The following is a 23110-nucleotide window of genomic DNA, read 5'->3' on the forward strand; positions in this document are numbered from 1 at the left end:
TCCATCACTTGCCCCGGATCTGGGCTGGGCCGAGGGGCTGCAGGAGAAGCAGAGACAGAGGCAGTGGCTAAACCTCCGCCACCGTCACGTAAGTCGGCTTAACCATTCCCCAGTGTGGCGCTGCGTTTCCCAGGCTGACCTCATTCATCCTCCGAACCATCTCAGGTCAGAACTATCGCTGTGCCCATTTTACCGCTGACGAAACTGGGTCACAGAGCGGTCCGGTAACCTGGCCAAGGTCACACAGCCCGGAAGTAATGGGAGCTGGAGTTAAACTCAGGGCAGTGTAGCTGCAAAATCTGAACTTTGAACATAGCAGCTGTCAGAAAAAGAAGCTGAAGCCGCACCCCTGGCCACGGGCTGGGCCAGTCCCCGCATGTGTGAGCGCAGCACTCCCTCTAGTGGCCGGCTCGCCGCAGTGCAGGACGGGCCGTGGGACCGCCAGGTGCTTGGTTCTCGTCTCCCTCTTTCTCTTGTTTCTCCCTCTCACACACCCGTTTACTATCTAGTTCTCCCGAGAAAGACCACGATATCTCCATATTCTGCTCACCTACGCCCCCTACGCAGCTGCTCCACTCAAGGCCCCTTTCCCTGTGCCAGCCCCGGGTGCCTTCTTGTTGCTCCCCTGTTTGTCTCTTTCTGTCAGAGCCTGGGTCTGTCTGTGTACGTCTGTGGTTCTCAAACTCTGCTGCACACTATTATCTACTGGGGAATTTTCAAAATTCCCCATGTCATGACCTCCTCTCCCAGGCTCACACCCAAGATCTCATAATTATCTCACACCCCATCTCCTCTGAGGTCTCTATTTTGGTCACCTCTCTCTGTGTCCCTCTTCCGTCCTCTTCATCACTTCCTCTGGTACCCACATGCAACAGCTCTTTGACCTCATCGAGACCACCAGTCCACTGCCCCATCACTTTCTCACTGCCCATCAGCCCCCTTCTGCCACTACCGTCACCAGAGCAGCCCCCCTGGAAACCCCCCTCCTGTGTCCACTTCTCCTGCTGTAGGGCCTGCCTGGCAAAACACCAACCATCACCTGCTTTCTGCCTGCCCTGAGCAAGCCAACATTGCTTGGAGCGTGCCACACCAGGCTGGCAGCTTCCCTTCTAATTCACCATCTCAAAGGGGCACTCATCGCCCCCCTACCCCAACCCCGCTATGCCTGCCAGTTGCTTTTACTTTTCTGAGCAGTGCTTCTCAAACTTCAGTTGGCCTACAAATCCCTTATGGATCTTGGGGAGGCCTGCGATTCTGCATGTCTAGCCAGGCCCCTGGTGGTGCCAGTGCTGCTGGTCTGGGCATGCACTCTGAGTGGCAAGATCTTGGATAACTCTTTTCCCACCTTCTCCTCTCTCCTCAAACCGTGGCTCCCACTTCACTGAGAAAACAGATGGATCAGATGCAGTTCCATTGCCTCCTGCCATCAAAGCACAGACCCACCTAGCTCCTCACTCCTCACTTCTTCCCAACTGCTTCAGTGGGGGGAGGCCCAGCTCCTGAGGCCAACCCTGCCTGGGGACCTTGTTACTTCGGGACTCCCCTCCCTCCCCACTCTACCATCCTTGTTCTTTTCCAGGATCATTCCCACAGGCGTGCAGGCTCTGGCACCCCCTCCTTCACCCCGCATCTCCGTCCGTTTCCCAGACCTCCCTCACAGTAAAGCTGCCTGATGGGGTTGGCTCCTTGTTTCTGCTCCCAGCCTCTCTTTCGTTCTTTTTGTTATTTCCACTTTCCTTCTGTAAATATAGCTTTCTATTTTCCTTTTGTAAATATAGATTATTCAAGTTAAACATGACCATAGTTTAGAATCAAGAAACACGGGCAATCCCCACTCCCATTTCCCACCTCCTAAGGACAGTCATTTCCCTCCGGTAGTAATTTCCACCTCCGTGTTTCCTGCGTTGCATGTTTAGGTTCCTTTTTTTCCAGTTTAGTCTTCCTTTCAACTCCCCACGTCAGCAGATGCGGATTTCACTCCCTTACCTCCCATCCCCCTCCCTCCTTCCTTTCTCCCACCCTTCCAAAACAGTTGCATCATAATGATGGTAAGATTGGTAGGGTTTACATATGTGGAACAATTATTTACAGCTTTGTGTGGAATACTATGATTTCATTCCCTTTTCTCCTTTTTTATAATAGACTTTATTTTTTAGGGCAGTTTTAAGTTTATAGAACAGTTGAGTAGAAAGTACGGAGAGTTCCTGTCTACAACCCACCCCATTGTCCCTTATTATCAATGTCTTGTGGCACACTTGTTACAATTGATGAACCAATATTTATACACTATTATTAACTAAAGTCCATAGTTTACACAAGGGCTCACTCTGTGGTGTACAGTGTATGGGTTTTGACAAATTCCTAGTGTCATGGACCTGTCATTACAGTATCACACAGAATAGTCTCACTGCCCTAAAAACCCCCTGTGCTCCCCCTGCTCATCCCTCCCTCCCTCCCTCCCCGCAAGGCCCCCCCCACCCCCCCCCCCCCGCAACCACCCATCCTTTTACTGTCTCTATAGTGTTGCCTTTTCCAGAATGTCATAGAGTTCGAATCATACAGTCTGTAGCATTTTCAGATTGGTTTCTCTCACTTAGCAATATGCATTCGAGGTTCCTCGACATCTTTTCTTGGCTTGACAGCTCATTTCTTTTTATCACTGAATATTATTCCACTGTCTGGATGTACCACAGTTTGTTTATCCCTTCATCTATGAAGGACATCTTGGATACTTCCAAATTTTTGGCAGTTATGAATAAAGCTGCTATAAACATCCATGTGCGGGTTTTTGTATGGACATAAGTTTTCAACTCATTTGGGTAAATACTGAGGAATTCTGTTGCGGATTGTATCAGACTATGTTCAGCTTTGTAAGAAACTGCCAGTCCGTCAAAGTGGGGGTAACATTTCATATTCCCACAAGCAATAAGTGAGCATTCCTGTTGCTCCACATCCTCGCCAGCATTTTGTTGTTGTCAATGTTTTGGATTTTAGCCATTCTAATAAGTGCACAGTGGTAACTTGTTGTTTTAATTTGCTGTTCTCTAATGACGTGTAATGTTGAGCATCTTTTATATGCTCATTTGCCAACTGTATATCATCTTTGGTGAGGTGTCTGCTCAGATCTTTTGCCCATTTTTTAATTGGATTGTTCACTTTCTTATTGTTGACTTTAAGAGGTCTTTGTATACTTTGGATAACAGTCCTTTATCAGATGAACAGTTCTATATCAGATCAGATGTCTTCTGCAAATATTTTTTTCCCACTCTATGGCTTGTCTTCTTATTCTCTTAACAGCATCTTTTGCAGAGCAGAGATTTAAAATTTAAAATTTCCTTTTCTGCACAAAAGTGTTGTTGTTGTTTTGCGGGGAAAGATTCGCCCTGAGCTAACATCTGTTGCTAATCTTCCTCTTTTTTCTTTTTCCTCTCCGAAGCCCCAGTGCATGGTTGTATATCCTGGTTGTAAGTCCTTCCAGCTGTTCTATGCGACCCACTGCCACAGCATGGCAACTGACAGATGGGTGGTGTGGTCCTGAGACTGGGAAACGAACCTGGCTGCCAAGGCAGTGAAAGCACCGAACTTTAACCACTAGACCATCAGGGCTGCCTCTGCACAAAAGTTTTGTTTCCTGGGTTTAATAACTCTTTTTTGGGGGAAGGGAGGGCTCATTTTTCTATGTGTTTATGTCTAATTCAACCCATATTCTCTCCTTGTTGTGTAAATCTCTGAAAAGTTCAAACACATTAGATATTCTATCAATTTCAACACCTTGAAGAAATCTTCTCTATTTCTGACTTATTCCAGTGTGAACTACCTGCCCTCCAGGCCTGCTGCCCAGAGATGCTGCCCTGGGATTTTCAGAGGTGAAAATTACTAAAAGAAGGGAAACGGTTCTTAGGGAGAAGCAGGAAATGGGAGTGGGGCCTGCACATGTTTCTCGATTCTAAACTATGGGCATGTTTAACTTGAATAAAAATAGAAATTATGTTTACAGAAGGAAAATGGAAGTAATGGTAAGAACAAAGAGAAACTGGGAGGTGGCAGAGCGGGGACAAGAAGCCAACTCCATGAGGAAGCTTTCCTGTGCAGGGGTCTAGAAGTGGACAGGGACCTGAGGTAAAGGAGGAGATGCGGGAGCCTGCATGCCGTGGGAATCTGCGAGACGCCCTTCGGCTCTCTCTTCTCTTGGCGCCCCTGTTTGCTGGGTCCCAGTCCTACTCTTTCTAGGTTTACTCACTTGTTTTAGCGGAACACATCTTCCAGTAGCTTTTTAAAGAAAGGGTGCTTAGGAGGTAAAATTTTTGAGCCCTTGTATCTAAAAAGATATTTTTTTCTATTCTCACTTTATTAATGGTTTGGCTGGATATAGAGGTCTAGGCTGAAAAGAATTTTCTTTCACACTTTGAAAACTGTTCCCTTCTCTTCTGGAGAGGATTTCCAGGATTGCTGTTGAGATTCTTAATCCTTGGCACAATCTTGTAGAATGTTCTTGCCCTTGTGTGCTGAAATTTACTGGTGACTGGCCTTGGTGCGGGTCTCTTTTTACCCTGTGGTTGGACACTCAGTGGGCCCTTTCAATCTGGAAACTCAGGTCCTTCCGTTCTGAGAAATGTTTGAAATTTTTCATCAACCATTTCCTCTCCTTTTCTCTGTTCTTTCTGGAACTCCTTTGTCAGGTGTTAGATTCCTGCACTGGTCCTCTTTCTTTCTTATTTCCACATCGTGGCAGCCATGGAGCTGCCCCACTGGCTTCTCCCTGTCACTTAGCTGTGAGGAGTATAGTTGGCTGACAGCCTCCAGCATTTGAGATCTGCCACAGCCTTTGAGCCAAGACCAAGGTCTTCTTGGGCAGCCTCAACCAATGACCGGGCGCAGCAAGGACACTGGAGCCTGGCCATTTCTGCCTAACGTGGGGCCGCTCTAAGGCGCAGTCCTTGCTTGGGGGGCCCCACTGGGTTGGCCAAGACTTGTTTGATCTGCGTGAAGCTCAGGCTCTCTCTGCCCAGATCCGTTTCCCTCTCTCATTCCTTTCACAGGTGTCAGATCTACATGACTGTCTGAAAAGCTTCCCTGCCCAATCCTGCTTCCTGCTCCTTTATTTTCCACTGGCATCAGCCCCCTAGGACTTCTTGCACTCCTAACTCCAGCTCGGCATCTGTTCACTGGAGGCATTCAAACTGACGTGTGTATCTTTATCTTTTTGCTCTACCTTTTGGGAAATTTCTTCAACTTTATCTTCTAAGCCAGGGGTCAGCAAATTTTTTATATAAAGGTCCCAGTGGTAAATATTTGAGGCTTTGTGGGCCATATGGTCTCTATTACAACTCCTCAGCTCTGCCTCTGTGAAGGAGCCACAGACAGCACGTAAAGGAATGGATGCGGCCGTGTTTCAATAAAGCTATATTTCAAAACCAGGCCACAGGCTGGATTTGGCCTGCAGGCCATAGTTTGCTGGCCCCTGTTCTAACCCTTTTAAGTAAGTTTTCCATTTCTGCTAAGATATTCTTAATTTCTAAGAACATTTTTGTTTTGTCCATTCTCGGAGTGTTTTTTCCGTTCAAAACAGCACCTAGTTTTTGTTTCATAGTTACAATATACTTCCCTAAGTCTCTGGATGTAGTAATAGCAGTTTCGTTTTTTCAAGTTTTCTTTTCCCTGTATATTCTGTTTCCTCCAAATTCTGTCTTTCTGTTTCTGTTCTGCCTTTTATATTAGAGGTTTTTCTCAAATGTTGATGATCCCTGGTTATCTGCTCATATTTAAGAGATTTAAAGAGTGAAAGGATAGGGCCTTTGCGTGTGTGTGGTGGGGAGGAAACTTTCTGGGAAGGTGGAAATATTCTACATCTTGATTGAGGTGTGGGTTACACATTTGTTGACAACACGCATTACACTGACCACTTAAGATCTTTGCATCTCACTCTCACCATGCCTTAGTTAAAGAACACAAAATAGCACCTATAAAAGCCAGCTGCTGAGTAGGCCTGTGCTGGGGTGGGGGTGCTGTCTGACTCAGGGGCTCAGTATGGAGGGTTCTGGGTGAGATGTCTGATTGGGAAATCTCTGATGCCAACCTATTTAGGTATTCTTTTCTTTGCTAGTCAGACTCTAAAAGACAGAACTAACGCAAACAGAAAGAAAAGAAATTTGGAGGAAATAGAAGAGAGGCAGGAAGAAGAAAACTAAAACAGGAAATACAACAACAACAGTAACAGAATACTGTCATTGACACATTTGGAGGCTGATGTACAGACTGTCGTGCCTGGAGAGTTCAGTCCTAACCTCACTGTTCTGGGAGCCAAGAGGGAGGAGGCCCCAGGCGGCGGGGGCAGGGGCAGGGGCAGGGCTTCCCACGGTCAGGTGCGGTGCTCAAATAATGCCTCTGGTTCGGGCTGGAACTCCCCTCCTCTCGTGCGGTCTCCTCCAGTTCAGAGACCCTGTGTTTCATCCTCTCTGGACAGTAAACCTTCAGCCTTTGTTGGGGTGGGGGAGGGGCAGTTGCCCAGCTGAGCAGAGAAGGAATCTGAGGATTAAAGTGCTTCGCAGACCAATCCGACTGTTTTTGGCCCCAGCTTTACTCCCATTTCCAGGGGTGCTTCGTCAATCAACATCAGCACCTTTGGGGTTTTTTAGGGTAAACCGTGGCGCTCTTGGACTTTTCTCGCTCCCAGTTTGGGACTTGAGGGACAACTGTCATTAGACTGCTAAATCCCTTACCACGTATTTTCTTTCCAGCTTCCAAAATTTTGTTCCTGTCGTCTCCTTTTTCAATTTATTAGTTCTTGCTGATTTATACTGTGGGAGGCAGAATAATGGCCCCCTAAAATGTCCACGTCTCAATCCCCAGAACCTAGAAGTACGTTACCTTACATGGAGAAAAGGGACTTTGCGGATGTGATTAAGGTTAAGGGTCTTGAGATGAGGAGATGATTCTGGATTGTTCAGGTGAGCCCAGTCTAATCACGTGGAGCCCTGAAAACAGAAAACCTTTCCCAGCTGTGGTCAGAGAAAGAGATGCGATGCGATGACAGAAGGAGGGCCAGAGAGATGCTGCCTTGCTGGAGGGAGGGGCCACAAGCCAATGAGTTTAGGTGCCTTCTGGAAAAGACAGGGAAATGGATTCTTCCCTAGAGCTTCCAGAAAGTTCTTCCAGGGGTCAGCCCCATGGCCGAGTGGTTAAGTTTGCATGCTCTACTTTGGCGGCCCAGGGTTTGCTGGTTTGGATCCTGGGCGTGGACCTGCATACCACTTGCCAAGCCATGCTGTGGCCGCATTCCACATAGAGGAACTGGAATGACCTACAACTAGGATATAAAACTATGTACTGGGGCTTTGGGGAGAAAAAAAAAGAGGAAGATTGGCAACAGATGTTAGCTCAGGACCAATCTTCCTCAAAAAGAAAAGAAAAGAAAGTTCTTCCTAGAGCAGCCCTTGCAACACATTGATTTTAGCCCAGAGAGACCTGTGGTGGATTTCTGACATATAGTCTGTATGATAATAAATTTGTTTGGTCTTGAGCAACTAAGTTTGTGGTAATTTGTTAGGGCAGCAGCAAAAGACTAATGTGCATACTGGAAAGATCCCCTCGCTTCCTTTGATTGGGGTTTCAGGACACAGAGAAGTTAAAGGTGCATTCAGTCCACCACCTTTAACCAGAAATCTCCACTTGGAGCTGCTTTTGTCTCCACCTCTTCATGAAGTGTTCTTATCCAGGTTACTGTCAACTTCTGTGTCGCTAAACCCACCCTCGTTTTCGTTGCCTGTTTGGCATCTATGAAGCTAGCTGTCCACTGTCTCCCTCCTCCTTGGGATGCTCTTCTCTTGCTTCCTGCGACTGCATGCACATGGCTTTCATGCCATCTTTATGCTGATGTCTCTATATTCTATCACCAGGCAACAGCCTCCCATCGTGAGCTCCAGACTCTTGGTACCAAATTCTCACTTGACATCTTCACTTGGACATCTCATGCGCTTTCAAGCAGAATTCACATTTCTCACCGCATCTCTTCCATCCACTGAGCCTTCCCATCATCCATGCATTTATCCAACCCAGAAACCTCAGGTTCACCTCGATTCCCTTCTTCCTTTAACCTATCAGCAAGTTCCGTCTCCTAAATATATCTACAGGCATCTACTTCCCCCATCTATGAGGCCTGAGTTGGTCCAGGCCGCTGCCACACTCCCTCCATCATCACCATGTCCACACTGCTACCTGTCCACTCTGGCCCGGCTGCCATTGATTCTTCCCAAGACATCTTTGAAATGTCAATTACATCAGAACTTTTCCCTCACTTAAAAGCCTCCAAAAGCTTCCCAGTCTCATCCAGAATGAACCCCACTCTCCTCACCATGGCCCACAAGGCTTACATATCTACTGGGTTCCTGTCTCTCCCCCTTGCCCCTGTTACTCTTCCCATCCACCATGTCACTCTCCCCATCACCATGTCACTCTCCTGATCACCTCATCACTCTCCCCATCATCCCTGTCACTCTCCCCATCATTGTATCACTCTCCTCATCACCATGTCACTCTCCCCATCACTGTATCACTCTCCCCATCACTGTATCACTCTCCTCATCACCCCGTCACTCTCCCCATCACTCATGTCATTTTCTCCATCACTCATGTCACCCTCTCCATCATTCACTCTGCTCTAGCCACACTGACCTGATATTTCCTCGCACTCCCCACACTCTAGCCTGCCCCTGAGCATTCACACTCTCTGTTCTCTGTGCCTGGAATGCTCCTGCCCCCACCTTGCCCAGCTCCTTCTCATTCTTTAGGTTTCTGATGAAACATCCCTACCTTCCCTCTTCACTTTATGCCAAGGGAGCGTCTCCCCCATCATCCCTCTGGTTGTATCTTTAACTTGGGTTTCGAACATCTATGAACATATTTGTTTATTTGTGTCCTTGTGTTTTGTTCAGATCTCCCATTCAGCGTCAGCCCCGTGAGAGCAGAGATGTTATTTTCACCGTCCAGTCTCTAGTGCCGGTCCACTGAGGGAGCTCAATGAAATTTGTGGAATGAATTAATGATAGAATGAATGAATGAATGAACACACTGGACACTTATTATGTGCCAGATGCTTTCATGTGCACCAAATATTTCGTCTTCACAAGAACCCTATGAAGTCCTCACAGCTGGGCTACGTTTCCCTGTTTCTCCTGCAGTTAGCTGTTCTGGCCAATGCACGTGGGAGAAGTGAAGTAGGCCACTTCCAGCTTTGGCTCATCAAAACCTACATGCAATCCCTGTTCTCTTCTTCATCTGTCAGCGGCTGCAGAGGATCCAGCAGTGGACTCTGAGGCCTGAGGTGATGACAGAGTCACAGGTGGGAGGAGCCTGAGTCCCCGAAAGACTAAGTGGAGCAGGGTCTCCCCCACACCCCAACCCCCTCTAGACTTTGCATAAGCAGGACATAAGGCTCTATCGTCAAGTCATTGCGATCTCTAGGCTTATTTGTTACAAAAGCTAGCCTCACCTTAATTAATACACCAAAGCACCATGTGTAGGTGGCTGGTGAGCAACACTGTGGGTGACACTTTTGCTGACAAGTTTTCATCCAATGCAGATGTATTCTTGCATCCTCCCACAACAGAAACCGAGGGCACGGTGCTCACACCTCTATCACAGCACACTGCGCTGCGTGGAATGGTTGGAGCGTATGTGTCCTGTCCTCACTAGGCTGCGAGCTCCTCTAGAGGGGTGCCGGGTCGTGTTTATCTCTGTGGCCTCAACATCCAGGAGGCTTCGGGGAAAGTTTACTGAATCCACAAATGAGTGAACCAGTTGCCTGCACCCGTCATTGCCTCTCTGTCCTTATAAGTGCCGAGAAAATCAGCTTTAATTTTACAGAGGCCCGAAGAGAAGAAATGACTTCCCCAGGGTCAGAGAGAAGCAGGATGCAACAGAGTCAGCATGACGCAGGGCTTCTAAACGTGGTAATTGGCTATTGGGAGTCAATCCTGGCGACTTCCAGAGGCTGGAGAATGGCTGAGAGGGGTGGGGGTGGGGGGTGTCTCCTCTAAGCCCCCAAGGTGACCCCACCAGACCTCACTGCCCACTGCCCCCCTTCCAGTAGGAAAGAATCACTTCAGAGCTTTCCCAGCCAGCACTGCCTGGCTCCCACAGCCTGGTGTCCACATCACTCAGTATTTTTAGCTACACTACCTGGCACCTGTGGTCATTGTCTCTGCCCAGCCTGGCGGTGTCTCCTCCCCAGGCCTTAAAGGGCCAGCACCCACCAGCTGGAAAGGAGACCAGCTCCTGCAAATGCAAGCCACCATACTCCCAGGGCAGGAGGCAGAGGGGCAGCCGCTAGGGGGTAGGGGGGCCCTAAAGTTGGAGGTGGGAGATGGAGGGCGGGGAGGAGAGCAGGATCTCATGGGTGCCTGACTCTTAGGCCTGCGCCTGTCTATTCTGGGGTTTCTCAAATGCTGGTTTGTTCAAGCTGCTCACCTGGCAGGACTGGTTAAAATCCCGCACCCACCCATCTAAGACCTGAGGCTGCAGAGGCCCCAGCAGGTGCTGGGAGTGTGCATTTTTTTAAAAAAGATTTTATTCTTCCTTTTTCTCCCTAAAGCTCCCCGGTACATAGTTGTGTATTTTTAGTTGTGGGTCTTTCTAGTTGTGGCATGTGGGACGCCACCTCAGCATGGCCTGATGAGTGGTGCCATGTCCGAGAAACCCTGGGCCTCCGAAGCGGAGTGTGCGAACTCAACCACTCGGCCATGGGGCTGGCCCCCAAGAGTGTGTATTTTTTAACAGTCGACTCAGATGATTCTGATGTCCTATCTTCCCGTGTTATAGTCATTCATTCACTCATTCATGCGTTCATTCATTCATTCCACAAGCATCTTGAGCTCCTATGAAAATAATGATTCTCTCGGGAGTCCATTGCTCAGGGGTTCAGGAGCACTTCTACACCTATCGTCCCATTGAATCTCCTAACTTGGCCCTGTCTTGCTTCGAGCCCTTTGCACTGCTCACCCCACCGCCTCTGGATCAAGTCCTTGGCTCAGCAGTCAAGGTCCTTGCCATCTGCCCCTGCCGTCCCTGCCTCGGCTCTACCATCCGCACACAGTTTCTTTTTCATGCCACCAAGCCTTTGCTCCTGCCATCCCCGCTGCCTGTAGTGCCTTTTCCTCAACTTCACGCCCCACCTGGGAGAAGATCTCACTCTAAGACAGACACACAGGGTCTGCTAGGGCTCCTGTGGGCAGAAGGGCTCAGTCTTTCCTCCTGACAACCTGAGCACAGTACACCCACGCCCATCAAGGTGCCATCACTCTGCCAAATGCATCTGTCTGCCTGTCTGTCTCTCCTGGCAGGTGTGACCCTGTGAGGGCTGGGCCTGGGGCCCCAGCCCCCAGCTCAGGCTCTGGCACTCCGTGGGTGCTCAGTCACTGCTTGTGCAATGATGACCCCACAACCATGGCAGGGAGCATCCTCCCATTTCACAGATGAGGAGACAAAGGCCCACAGAGGGAAAATTACAGACCCAGGAAACAGAGACATTCAGAGAGGAACCTGGCCTGGGCTGCAGGAGACCACCCCCCCTGCCCTCCTGCAAGGGGCCTGGAGGGGCACCTGGGTTGTCCCTGCGCCTGCCCTTCCCCCAACCCGAGGCAGTGCTGACTCAGGCGATGATGGAGGCGTGGGCGGGTTGTGCTGGAGCAGAGGTCACCCTGTCTCCCCCGTGGATTTCCCATCTACTCCCAGAGCCTGTGGTCACAGCTTGGGTAATGTATTTGGCTGGAGCCTGGGTTTCCCTGCTGGTGGGGATGGGGAGAGCTGACAAAAGGGACAACGGTCCTAGGACATGCACCCTCACCCAGGCACAGTGCACAGCCCCTCTCCCACACACATTCATAGAACTCACATCCATTCCCACAAACGTGTATGCACATTCACACACACTCACCCCCAAATGCCCAATCACAGTCACACGAAACTCCATTTCCCCAGCTCCCCACTCTCTCCCTTTTCTCTCTCTCTCTCTCTCTCTCTCACACACACACACACACACACACATAGACACACACACACATGCTCCAGCATATACACATTCAGACATTTTCACTTATTAATTCAACAAAGACTGAACACTATTAGGTGCCAGCGCAGGGAGGAAAAGTGGCTCTCAGCTCGGGGTGGAGCAGGGGCTTCCTGGAGGGCTTCCCAGAGGAGGAGGCATTGCAGCTAGGCCTGGATGGAGGGGAAGCAGGGGAAGGGAACTTTGGGCAGTGAATATAGGGGAGCAGGGCAAGGTGAGGTGGGTGGGGTCGGCCCAATCAAGCAGGCCTTGAAAGCTCAGCTGGGTGTCAAATTCATCCTGTGGGAGCTGGGAGCTATGGAGGGCTCTGAGCAGGGGGGACTTGACCATAATGGGAGAGGGCAAGAAGGTCACTGTGGGGCCAGGATGAGAGAGACAGGCAGGAGCCTGTGGTGACAACCAGGTGAGAGAGCTGAGAGTCAGACACAGGGAGGCGGCAGTGGGTGCTAGGCAGGGAACAGATAGAGAGACTCAGACACAGGTCTCCCAGGCCCCAAGGGGCCCCAAGTCTGAGCCGTGCGCCCTTGCCCTGCCCACCCGCTGCCCACCCATGGGCACTGACCTCTGTAGTGGGACCTCTTCCAGCAACTCCTCCTCCTCCTCCCTGTGAAAGCAGACGAAGCAGAAGGCTGGCACATCTTCTGTTCCACAGCCCAGGGGCCAGGCTGGAGGCAGCTCCAGGACAGCGCAGGCGTGGCCGGTGGCAGCCTCAGCAACATCGTCCCTGGGCTGGGCAGGGGTCCCTGAGCCAGAGCACTCCAGGGTCAGCAGCCTGTTGGCCTCAGGGCCCCGCGCCTGCCTACCTGCCACCTGTGCCTTTTCCCTCAGGTTACCCGTCGCCTTGGTGGGTGGAAGAGCCTGTGGCTCTGTCTGCTGGGGACTGTCCTGACCCACAGGGCTTTCAGCCACAGGACTGGGCCTTGGAAGCAGCTGCCAGCCCCCGGGACTCAGAGGTGGCTCGCTGGTGGACAACGGTCCAGCAGGGCCCCTCGCTGCCCCTTGTGGAGCCCTAGGCCCCTCTGCTGCCAACTCTACTGCTGCCTGTCAGAGGCAAGACTGGGAGGACAGGCTCGCAGATGCCCTGTCCATGTGTTCATCTGTCTGTCCAGGCGTCCGCTCCTCCTGTCCAGCTAGCACGGCAACGCAGGTGGTTCCCCTGAGAAAGTTAGTTCTCCTCCACTGGGGTGTGTGGCATGGGTGGCCTCCAGGAGGGAGGGTCAGGACCTGAAGCTGAAAGGTGAATGAGGACCAGGTGAGGCTGGCACCGCACCCACACTGTCCCTGAGAAAAGTTCTTGCCCCTGGAGCCCTGGCTCCAGCGCTGGCTCAGACTGGAGATCGCTCCCTCTGCTCCCTGCTCCCTCCGACTCCAGTGGCTGCTCTGGCAGACTGGCTTGGCTGTGGGTATTAATAGCTCCACATTCATGCTGAGAAGCTGAGAGGTTAACTCCTTCCCTGCCAGAGCTGAGAGGCTGGCCGGTGGGTGGCCACAGGGAGCAGAGGGAAGGGTGGTGCCTCAGTTCCGCCCCTGCCTGAGCCTGACCTGCCTCTGCAGGACCCTCAGATGCCACCTCCTGACTGTGTGTCTCTGTGCAGCATTTGGCACCTGGATCTCAGTCAGAGTACCCAGGCCACCTGAACCTGCCATGTGCACTTCCAGGGAGCCAGGTGGGACTGGGGGCTCAGGGCAGTGCCCTTGGGACAGGCAGGGCTCTGAGCTCGAGGGAGCACCCCCAGGATTCCTCCACTCACACATCTACCCTTCAACTCACTGAGTGCCCCCACATTCCCTTAACAAACAGTTACCATCCCAGACTGTGGGTCCAGTTCCGTTGCTGGCTTCCTGTGGGATCCACCCCAGAAGAACTGTACGCAGCCTCTGTGGGACCCAGAGATGGACCACACGCAGCCCCTGGTGTGTTCTGCTGAGGAGTGCAGGAAGAGGGTAGGAGTGACAGAATCTAAGTAGAACTTGTTTGCTTGAAAAATGTTTATTGAGCACCTGCTACATGTCAGGCACTGTGCTGGGCACTGGGCACACAGCAGTGGAGAGGGCAGATGCTATTCCTGCCTCGGTGGGCTTGCAGGTCATGGTGGGAGGCCAAGAGGGCTGTTGCACTCCTCTCATGGTGCCAGTGTGTGAATTAGGAAAAGGTGCTCCCTCCAGGCAGCTGCAGCTCTGAGCACTAGCTTATAGTTTCAGCCCCACTTACCTCCTCTGCAATTTACAACATGCACGACTATTCACAGTGACCCTGGAAGCATCAACAAATAAAGGAAAAATGAATTCAGATTGTGAAAAGTGCTATGAAAAAATAAAACAGCGAGATGTGAGAGAGGCTGATAGGGAGGTGGTTTGATAGGATGTTCAGGAAAGAACTCCCAAGGAGGTGACAGTGAGCTGTGGCTAGTAGGAGGAGGGGGAGCCAGTCAGAAGATCTGGGGGGGATGGTCTAGGAAGAGGGATTGGCAGGTGCAAAGGCCCAGAGACAAGAACTGGCACATTTGAGGAAGGGAGTGAGGAGCAGAGGAGAAAGTCTTTAAGATGAGTCTTAGAGAAAGCATAGAGTTTTCCAGGGGGCTCAAGAGGTGGGGCATCACCAGCAGAGAGAACAGAGTATATGCAAAGGCCCAGAGACATGAAAGGATAGATGGTGCCCTGCAAGGCAGGAAGAAGATGGAGGCGACCTGGTCAGAGGTGTGGGAGTTGCTCCTTCCAGGCCTCTCACGGGGAAGGATGAGTCGGGGGAGGATGGAAGTGGGAATTTGGGTCAGCTGAGGGGCTGAGGAGGTGGGTGGAGGACAGAGAAACTTGGAAGGAAACATCTAAATTTGTTGAACTCAATTATTCTGGTTGGAAAGACAGATCTGGGCCTCCTTGGCCAAGAAAATGTAGGGGCCAGGGACATGGCTCCCATGTACAGTTGTTTAGGCTGCTCGCACTGCACAGGGCATCTTGGCAGATGGTGAGTAGGGGTTGATATCCAGCCCCACCTCTGCTCTGCCAAGGCTTGCACCTTAAGAACAGCAAGAACCTGGGGGTTGGTGTCGCCTCTTTCTAATTGGTTCACCCAAAATGTTGCCTTTTTCTTATTGGTCAGCCTGAAAAGTGCCTTTCTAAAATTAGTCCACCTAAAGGGTTGCCTTTTTCTAATTGTTCTCTTCAGAGGGCATGCTTGCATCTAATTGGTCCACCCAGAAGGGAGCCTCTTTTGAATTGGTTCTATCCAAAATGGGTAACTTTTTTTCTGATTCGTACAAAGGCACCCCGTAGGCTGGGCTGGGAGGAATGACCTAGGGGTCCCAGGTTCTGATGGGGGCTATGGACCTGCTGTGTTCCTCTCTGGAACCACAGAGCTAGAGGCTTAGCTGGAGGCCAGTGAATTTGAGCCCTACCCTGCACAGAGGAGGGAATGAGCCCCGAAAGGGGCTGACTCCTCTGAGACCACCAGTGATACATGGCCAGAGTTGAGTGCTCTTTTTTTTTTTTTTTGGCTAGAGGAAGATTTGCCCTGAGCTAACATCCATGCCAATCTTCCTCTATTTTGTATGTGGGTTGCCTCTACAGCATGGCTGATGAGTGGTGTAGGTCTGTGCCTGGGATCAAACCCAGGAACCCAGGCAGCCAAAGCAGAGGGCATGAACCCAACCACTAGGCCATGGGGTTGGCCCTGAGCCAGGTGCTCTTGACTCTCAGCTCAGCGTTCTGGCCTCCCTGCTCCAGTGTCAGCTGGGGTTGCTTGCCTTGGAGACTCAGTGTCTCTTTGAGGAAAGGACAGGAAATGAGAGGGGACAAGAGGAAGAGTAGAGATTCAGGGAGGAGGAGGGGAGGGAAGGGCAGCTCAGACTATGGCTCCCCAGGGTGGGAGTCAGAAGAGGTCAGGGAGCCCCAGGCCTCCAGGTGCCCCTTCCCCCCTCCTTGGGGCCTGTGGTGTTGTCATTTGCCGATGTTAATTATTCACGATGCTGGTGCTCTGCCTGGTTTTAATGCACTCTGATGGCGTTCTCTAGCTAATGGGGAAAATCAATAGGTTTTAATTCTCAGTGGCTGTGAAGCCCTGTCTGTCTCCTGCTTGGGTGGCTGGGCTGGCAGTGGGAGTGGAGGCTCAGACCCAGTTTGCAGCGGCCTGAGACTACCTTCCCCTCTCCCAGCCCGACCCTCTTCTGTCTCCAGCCAGAGGAGAGAAGACTAGAGTTGCCAGGCAGCTCCAAACTCTGCTGCAAGTGTCTAGGAGGGTCTGAGCCCTTAAATCTGAGCCATTTGCCCCCTCTCCAAGAGAGATGGTGGCCCCTCCTGGCCCCTTCTGTCCCCTGTGCCAGACCTAGGGGCCAGAAATGCACCAGCAGGGCCAGCCCCACCATCTTTTGGTGGCTGGAGTCAGGCCTGCAGCCCTTGGCCCTGGTGTTTTGGGACCTGGGCGAGCCTTCCCTTGCCTAGCACTCAGGGTCAGCTCCATCATCCTCCTGGGCTCAGGCCCGGCTCACAGACCTGTCTCGGGCAAGAGGAGAATCTGGCCCAGGCCTCACATGTTTGAAGAGCCTTAAGTGTAAACATTCTGATCACATTCATTCTGAATGTGCAGTTACACATTCAGGCATGACAATTTCTCTGATGGGATTGAGACCCAGACCATTCATGGGACATTAAGAGCGTGTTCCATCTCCAACCACATCCTCCCTCTAGACCTCCCAGGGGGTACCCCTGGGTCAATGGCTTTTATGAATCCCATCATTATCTTGTGAAGGGAATAACTATATTGCATTGTACTTGTGTGTATGTGTTCAAAGTGTTAGTTAGGGGAAGAGTAAACATTTAAGATACACCACGATCTTCATAATGCTGTTCTTCACATTTTTTAATGTTTCCAGAATGCAATGAGCCTCCAGAAAAGGAAGAGGCTTGAGATGTCTCCACCTTGGAGAGGCACTGCCTGCTTCCCTGAGAACCCAGCCTTTCCCGATGGACTCAGGGCCCATGCCTGCCTGGCTGGAAATGCTTGGACCATCCACAGGGGCTGTCTGCTGGGTTCCTAGCCTAATGCCGTGGCTCTCTGGAACCCAGGAACCAGAACGTGGAGAATGGTAACTGCCAGGCCTCACCTGTCCTGGCCACCCAGGCCCCTGTGGACATTTCCCCACACCCTCTTATTTTCCATTTTGGATTCAGATGTGCAGAAGGCGGAGTTCTTGGCATGTTGCTATTCTTGGTCTGCACCGGGCCCCTCCCTTGTTTTAATTCATTTCTCAATTCCTCTTTACCCTCATGGATGGTGGGCAGGAAAAGCTGCCCAGGTTTACTCTAAATTCCTACCTTGTGGGATTGTAGGGAAAACCATGTAAGCCAAAGTGTCCAAAAGTGTCTCCTTTGGCACGCCTGAGCATGGCTGGTGTTTTTCAAAGTCCTTCACTAAAGACCTGAATGATCCTCTGGGACAGAACCCACATTTTTCATAGTCTGAGGGGGATGCACATACGAACACAGCCAGCTCTCATTTCCACGTCAAGTTCAGTCATCACTGGCTGCACACTCCAGGCCACGTGCTGCGTAGTGCATGTGGGGCCCAGACAGGCCCAGAGAGAAACAGTCCTACCTGCGGGGGATTCTCAGCCCAGTGGGTTGGGTGGGAGATGGCCCGTCTCTCTCTATTAATTAGGGTGCAGCTAAGCTGCTGCAACAAAGAGGCCTCACACGACAGTGGCTCAAACAAATCTTCTGACAGGTTAATGAGGAGCATATCCCAAAGTTTCATCTCAGGTTTGCCATGAGGAAAGAGGCTTATGACCAAGTCAGTTCGAAGAGCTCTTCCCTTTTTATAGGAAAGAGAATGGTTAGAGATTCCTTGTTCGGCCAGACACGGGAAAAGAAAAAGTCTGATTCCAGATCCTTAGCACCCTGACTGACCGACAGCTGCGTGGATTGGAAGCTCGCTTCCTGGAAGAATCTTACTTGAATTAAAGTTTATCAGAGTGTTGCTTAAGCGTTTTGTCAAGAATGCCAGTGTCTTCCCAGAAGGAGCTTGTGAATTATGTCACGTGGAAAAAGTTATGTCTTAAATCAATTTTAGTCCAAGTTTTCTTTATCACAAGGTGGAATTTTCTTTCTCTTCAGCTAACGGTCCAGAGGTAGGTGGTCCTCTTGGTTGAAACTGGTTTATAAGCATCATATTCATGTTTTTGTAGTCCTTGAGAAGGAGGAAAGATGGAATGATGCAGAAATGGCATTCCTCACTTCCACGAGTATTCTGTCAGCAAGTAGTCAGTCCCCTAGCTGCAAGGGAGACTGGGAAATTCAGCCTCTCTCTGCAGGCCGTATACATTGCTAAAAACTAGGGCGGGAGGGGGGCGGGTATGACTAAAAGGAAGAAGGGAGAATAGGATACGGTTAGCAGTCACGAAGGCCTAACTCATAGCTAGGGCTCTAAACACTCCGTTCTGCTTCCTGCCATGAGCTCTGTTTACTAGTCCAGTTTTCAGTCTTTTTAACTGAGGAAGTGTATGGAGCAGCCCGTCTACGCTGGGCCATGAGGACAGAGGCGCTAAGATGTAGATTCTACGATGCGCATGAATCCACCAGGAAGACATTTCCAGTTTCATTAGGAGGGTTTGAGAATGTGTTAATGAAGGTGAAATGAAGAGAAAATGAAGCAATTATTAACTCCAGGGAAAACAAAAAGAAAGGAAATGTAATTATGGTGTAAGATATGGCTGAGCTGTGGATATTATCTACAAAGGCAGAATAATATAAATTCTAAAAATTATTTTAACCAAATAGAGAATATAACTATACTGGGAGGATTAAGACAGATGTATGCGTATGGGAGATGGGGGCAAGGGTACATGAGAACTAAATTTCCATTTTCCACGTTAGGAAGTAAGACCGAAAACAGAAAAATCTAGAAATAGTTGTATTAGCACGTTATTTAGAATCTTGCCACTTAAAGAATGACCCGTGGACCAGCGGCATCAGCATTACCTGGGGAGCTTATTAGAAATGCAGAATCTTGGAAGCGGCCCCTGACCTGCTGAATCAGAACCTGTGTTTTAACAAGATCCCGTGTGATTCACGTGCTCCTTAAAGTTTGCGAAACCCTGGCTTAGAAAGAGAATGGCAAACAATAGGAAAAGCTAAAAGAGTTGAATTCCTTGCCTTGAGGAAGAGACCTGGAGTACGGAGGGGTGGGGTTAGGGGACTGCTAATTTTTATAAGAACCCCGTAGATTTATTTGAATTTTAAATTATGCAGAAAATTTACATTGCTGGAAAAAAGTTAATCATACACATGATTTAAAATCCCAACGATACAAAATGGAATGCAAAGGCTTCTTCCCACTAGAGACCCCAGGCTCCCCTTTCCCTTGTCAACAGTTTCTAGAGGATCCATTCAGAACGTTTCCTGCACATCCAACCTATGATAGATTATTGTGTTTATTTTTTATAGATAAGAGTACATACAATGCACTATTCTTCATCTTGCTGTTTTCACTCAACAATATCTTGGAGATTATTCCAAAGAAAGCACATATAGATCTGCTTAATTCGTTTATAGGTTGCTTTGATAGGCTACTACAGAATGGCTCGTATTGTAATTTATTTAACCGCTCCTCTACTGATGGGAAATTAGGTTGTTTCCAGGCTTCTCCTGTTACAGACAATGCTGCAATAAGCATTTTGTAACTTCAGTGTAGTGCGGAGTTCAGGGCCCAGGGCCTGGACACAGAAGGCCTGGAATTGGAGACCTAGGGAAGCTGCTCAGGCCAGTTATTTCATCGTTATGTCCCTCAGTTTTGCAGCTGTGAAATGGGGATAAAGATAACGCTCTCCTCTGACGGTAGTTGGGAGGAATTTGGGCAACAGGTATTTGCTGAGCGCCTACTATGTGCCAGGCACTGTTTTAGACACAAGGGATTCAGGAATGAACAAAACAGATCAATACCCCTGCCCTTATGGAGCTTAAATTCTAGTGGTGAGAGCAGATAATAAACAAGACAAATTAATAAAATATATAATGATAAATGCTATGGAAGTGGAGCAAGGGAGAGAGAGAGAGAGTGGGAGGTTTGCAATTTTAGATAAGGTGGTTGCAGATAGCCTCACTGATAAAGTGACACTTGAGTGACACAGACCTGAAGGAGGTGAGTGGCAAGTTATGTTAATACTTGGGGGGAAAGCATTCCAGGCGAAGGACAGGGATGGGGAACTCACTGCTTCCCAGGATGGCTGCTGGCGGTGGGAAGGGCTCTCTGTGCCTTCCACCCGCTAGCCCAAAGTCTGTCCTTGGGGTCCCATACAAAAGGAGTAGAATCCTCTCCTGTGTCCAGCAGCCCTTCCATCAGATGAGAGATGTCCCCTGGATGGTGAAATCGCCCCAGCTGAGAACCCCTGCCTTGGCAGTGTGTTTTGAATAGGTAGGAAATGGAGGCAGAGACATTAGATAGTTGTTTCCAGAAGTTTGCTTGTGGAGAAGAGAAGAGAAATAAAGCAGTGCCTGAAGAGCGTAAAGGGGAGTTATTTATTATGTTTTTAAGAGGGGAGAACTTTGAAAATGTATAAATATTGATGAAACATCGAACTTTTGAATTTTCTTTGCCGTTCTTTGATGTGTGGCAAACAGCCTCTCAGTATGCTTTGATGTACTGTTCTCTTATTATGAGTGAACGTGGCATCTTTTCACAGGGCTAGGGGAAGTTTTTCTTTAGAGACCGTCTTTTTTATGCTTTTTACCCACTTTTCGATTGGTTCATTGGTCTTTTTCTTATTGATTTTAAGAATTCTATATATTAGGCAGAAGAGTCCTTCACTTGTGATATGAGTTGCAAATATTTTTCCCTAGTTTGTCATTTTTCTTTTGACTCTTGTGGGGCAAAAGAGACATAGGCCCTTGTGTATGTTTCTGACAGGTTGTGCAAATTCGTACAGTTCTTATGATTGGCAATTTATCATTATCTATTGAAATTACAAATGTGTCTGTCCTTTGACTCAGCAGTCTCACTTCTGGGAATTTATGCTATAGAGCTACTTGACATGGATGAAAATGTGTGTGTGCGTGTGTGTGTGTGTGTGTGTGCGTGTTAGTGATTGTTGCTGTTGACTTTTTTCTCACAAGACTGGAAGTAGCCCAAGAGGCCATCAATAGGGCAGTGACTAAATAAACTATGGTACATGCATAAAATGGAGTATTTTGCTGCTATAAACAAGTGAAGAAAGTTTCTATGCATGTAATGGAAAGATTGCTAGGATACACTGTTAAGTGAAAAAAAGCAAGAGGAGGAAGAGTATATTTCGAGTGTCATCTTCTGTGTAAGACATGGGGGAAATGGGAAATATGAAAATATATTTTGTATTTGCATAAAAAAACACTGGGGAAAAATTAAAAAGTGATTACCATAAAGGGGTTGGGGTGTGGGGGAAATGGGGAATAGGGATGACAAATGTAACTTTATTTTAGTTTTTAGGTTTTTTTCCCTAAACCAGTGAATTATTTACTCTTTAAAAAGTTAATGGGATGGATCCAGCTGAAAGTGGTTGAAAATGTAGAAGAGAGAAGTGGTCAAGAAGGTGGGAGGGGGTGGGATTCAAGGCCCATGTGTAAGCATGGGGATTTGCCTCAGTTTCTCCATCCGGAAAATGAAGGTTCCTAGCACTGACTCTTCTCAAATATAACTCTTTCTCCTTCTTTGAGGCCCAGAGCAGGCTGGGCACAGATGCAGGCCAAGGGAACAGGCCTTGTCCACAATTGGTCCAAGTGCATCCTGGGAGGACAGTCAGTGGTCAGTGGAGGGCCTGAGCCAGTCCCAAGCCTCACAGCGGGAGAGGGAGGCCAGGAGAGGAGAGGCTGCCGGCCCGTAGCCATCACTTTGTGAGTCCACCCACACCCTTCTCCAGCTCCACCAAGCCCACGATGGGGACAGATTGGCTCTAAATTTAGCTGAAAAGCAGCCCCAGAGGGAGCTCTGAGAAGCAAAATGCACAATAGCAGCCATCAGCATGTTAAGCCCCTTGCTTCGCAAAAGAGGAAACTGAGGCTCGGAGAGGTCAGGGAGCTTATTTACCCAGAGCTGCACTGCAAGGTGGGCCTGGCTCCTGCTGGCAAGTGTAGGTTATGGAGTGGTAGCCCCCTTCCCCAATTTGTACATTTAGGTCCTAACCCCAGGACCTCAGAATATCACTGTATTTGGAGATGGTGTCTTTAAACAGGCAATTTAAGGTAAAATGAGGTCATTAGGGTGGTGCCTAATCCAATAGGGGTTCTTATAAGAAGAGGAGATTAGGACCAGAGACATGCAGAGGGAAGACCATGTGAGGACAGAGAAGGCAGCTATTTATAAGCCAAGGAGAGAGGCCTGCTGACACCTTGATCTCTGATTTCAAGCTTCCCAAATTGTGAGAAACTACATTTCTGTCATTTTAGCCACCTGGGCTGTGGCACTCTGTTGTGGCTGCCTGAGCAGACTAATACAGTGCGTTTCCCATTCATGTCAAACAAGTCTGGAGGCGTCGGTCCAAGATGGCACAGCCATGTCAAGGAGATTCAGGCTCCACTTTCTCTCCCACCTTCTATTTCCAAGGTCATCTCTTGGACCAGGATGGCTACTGGAGCTGCCTTATTCCAGGCAGCAACAAGGAAGAAGGGACAAAGAGCGGGTCCCACCCTTTTAGTGCAACTTCCTGGAAGTGCCACGGAGCAGTTTTGCTTACATCTTATTGGCTACCGCTTAGTCACATGGTCATATCTCACTGCAAGGGAGGCTGGGAAAAGTGCCCAGCTAAAAGCAAGGGCTTATTCCTAAGGAGCAAGGGGAGAATGAATGTTGGGGGAGGCAACCAGCCGTCTCTGCCACAGACTATGACCTCAGCCTGCATACTCAAGGGTGCGTGAAGAGCTTTCTTTACTTTTTCCATAACTCAGCGTAATTTCTATTGCAAGCCGGGATGGTACTTCCCCCATACTGTGTGAATGTGTCTAATTCCTGGGTGGCTTTCGAAGTGCCCAGCTATGGTGGACTGTGTCAGTCCTGAAGTCCTCTGTCCATGCAGGTGTGCCCAAGGCATC

The 23110-nt window shown here is 49.4% G+C and overlaps 1 protein-coding gene across 1 annotated transcript in view; it reads right to left on the minus strand.

The window, feature by feature from the left end:
* The window catches only part of SBK1 (SH3 domain binding kinase 1), a 48110-nt gene extending 34675 nt beyond the window's left edge, over positions 1-13435 (minus strand). The window contains exon 1 of the mRNA XM_008530945.2: positions 12624-13435. The gene's annotated coding sequence lies outside the window, so the exon portion shown is untranslated. The remainder of the gene's footprint in view (positions 1-12623) is intronic.
* Between the last annotated feature and the right edge of the window lie 9675 nt (positions 13436-23110).

The sequence above is a fragment of the Equus przewalskii genome, chromosome 12 (genome assembly GCF_037783145.1).
Source record: "Equus przewalskii isolate Varuska chromosome 12, EquPr2, whole genome shotgun sequence".
Lineage (NCBI taxonomy): Eukaryota > Metazoa > Chordata > Mammalia > Perissodactyla > Equidae > Equus > Equus przewalskii.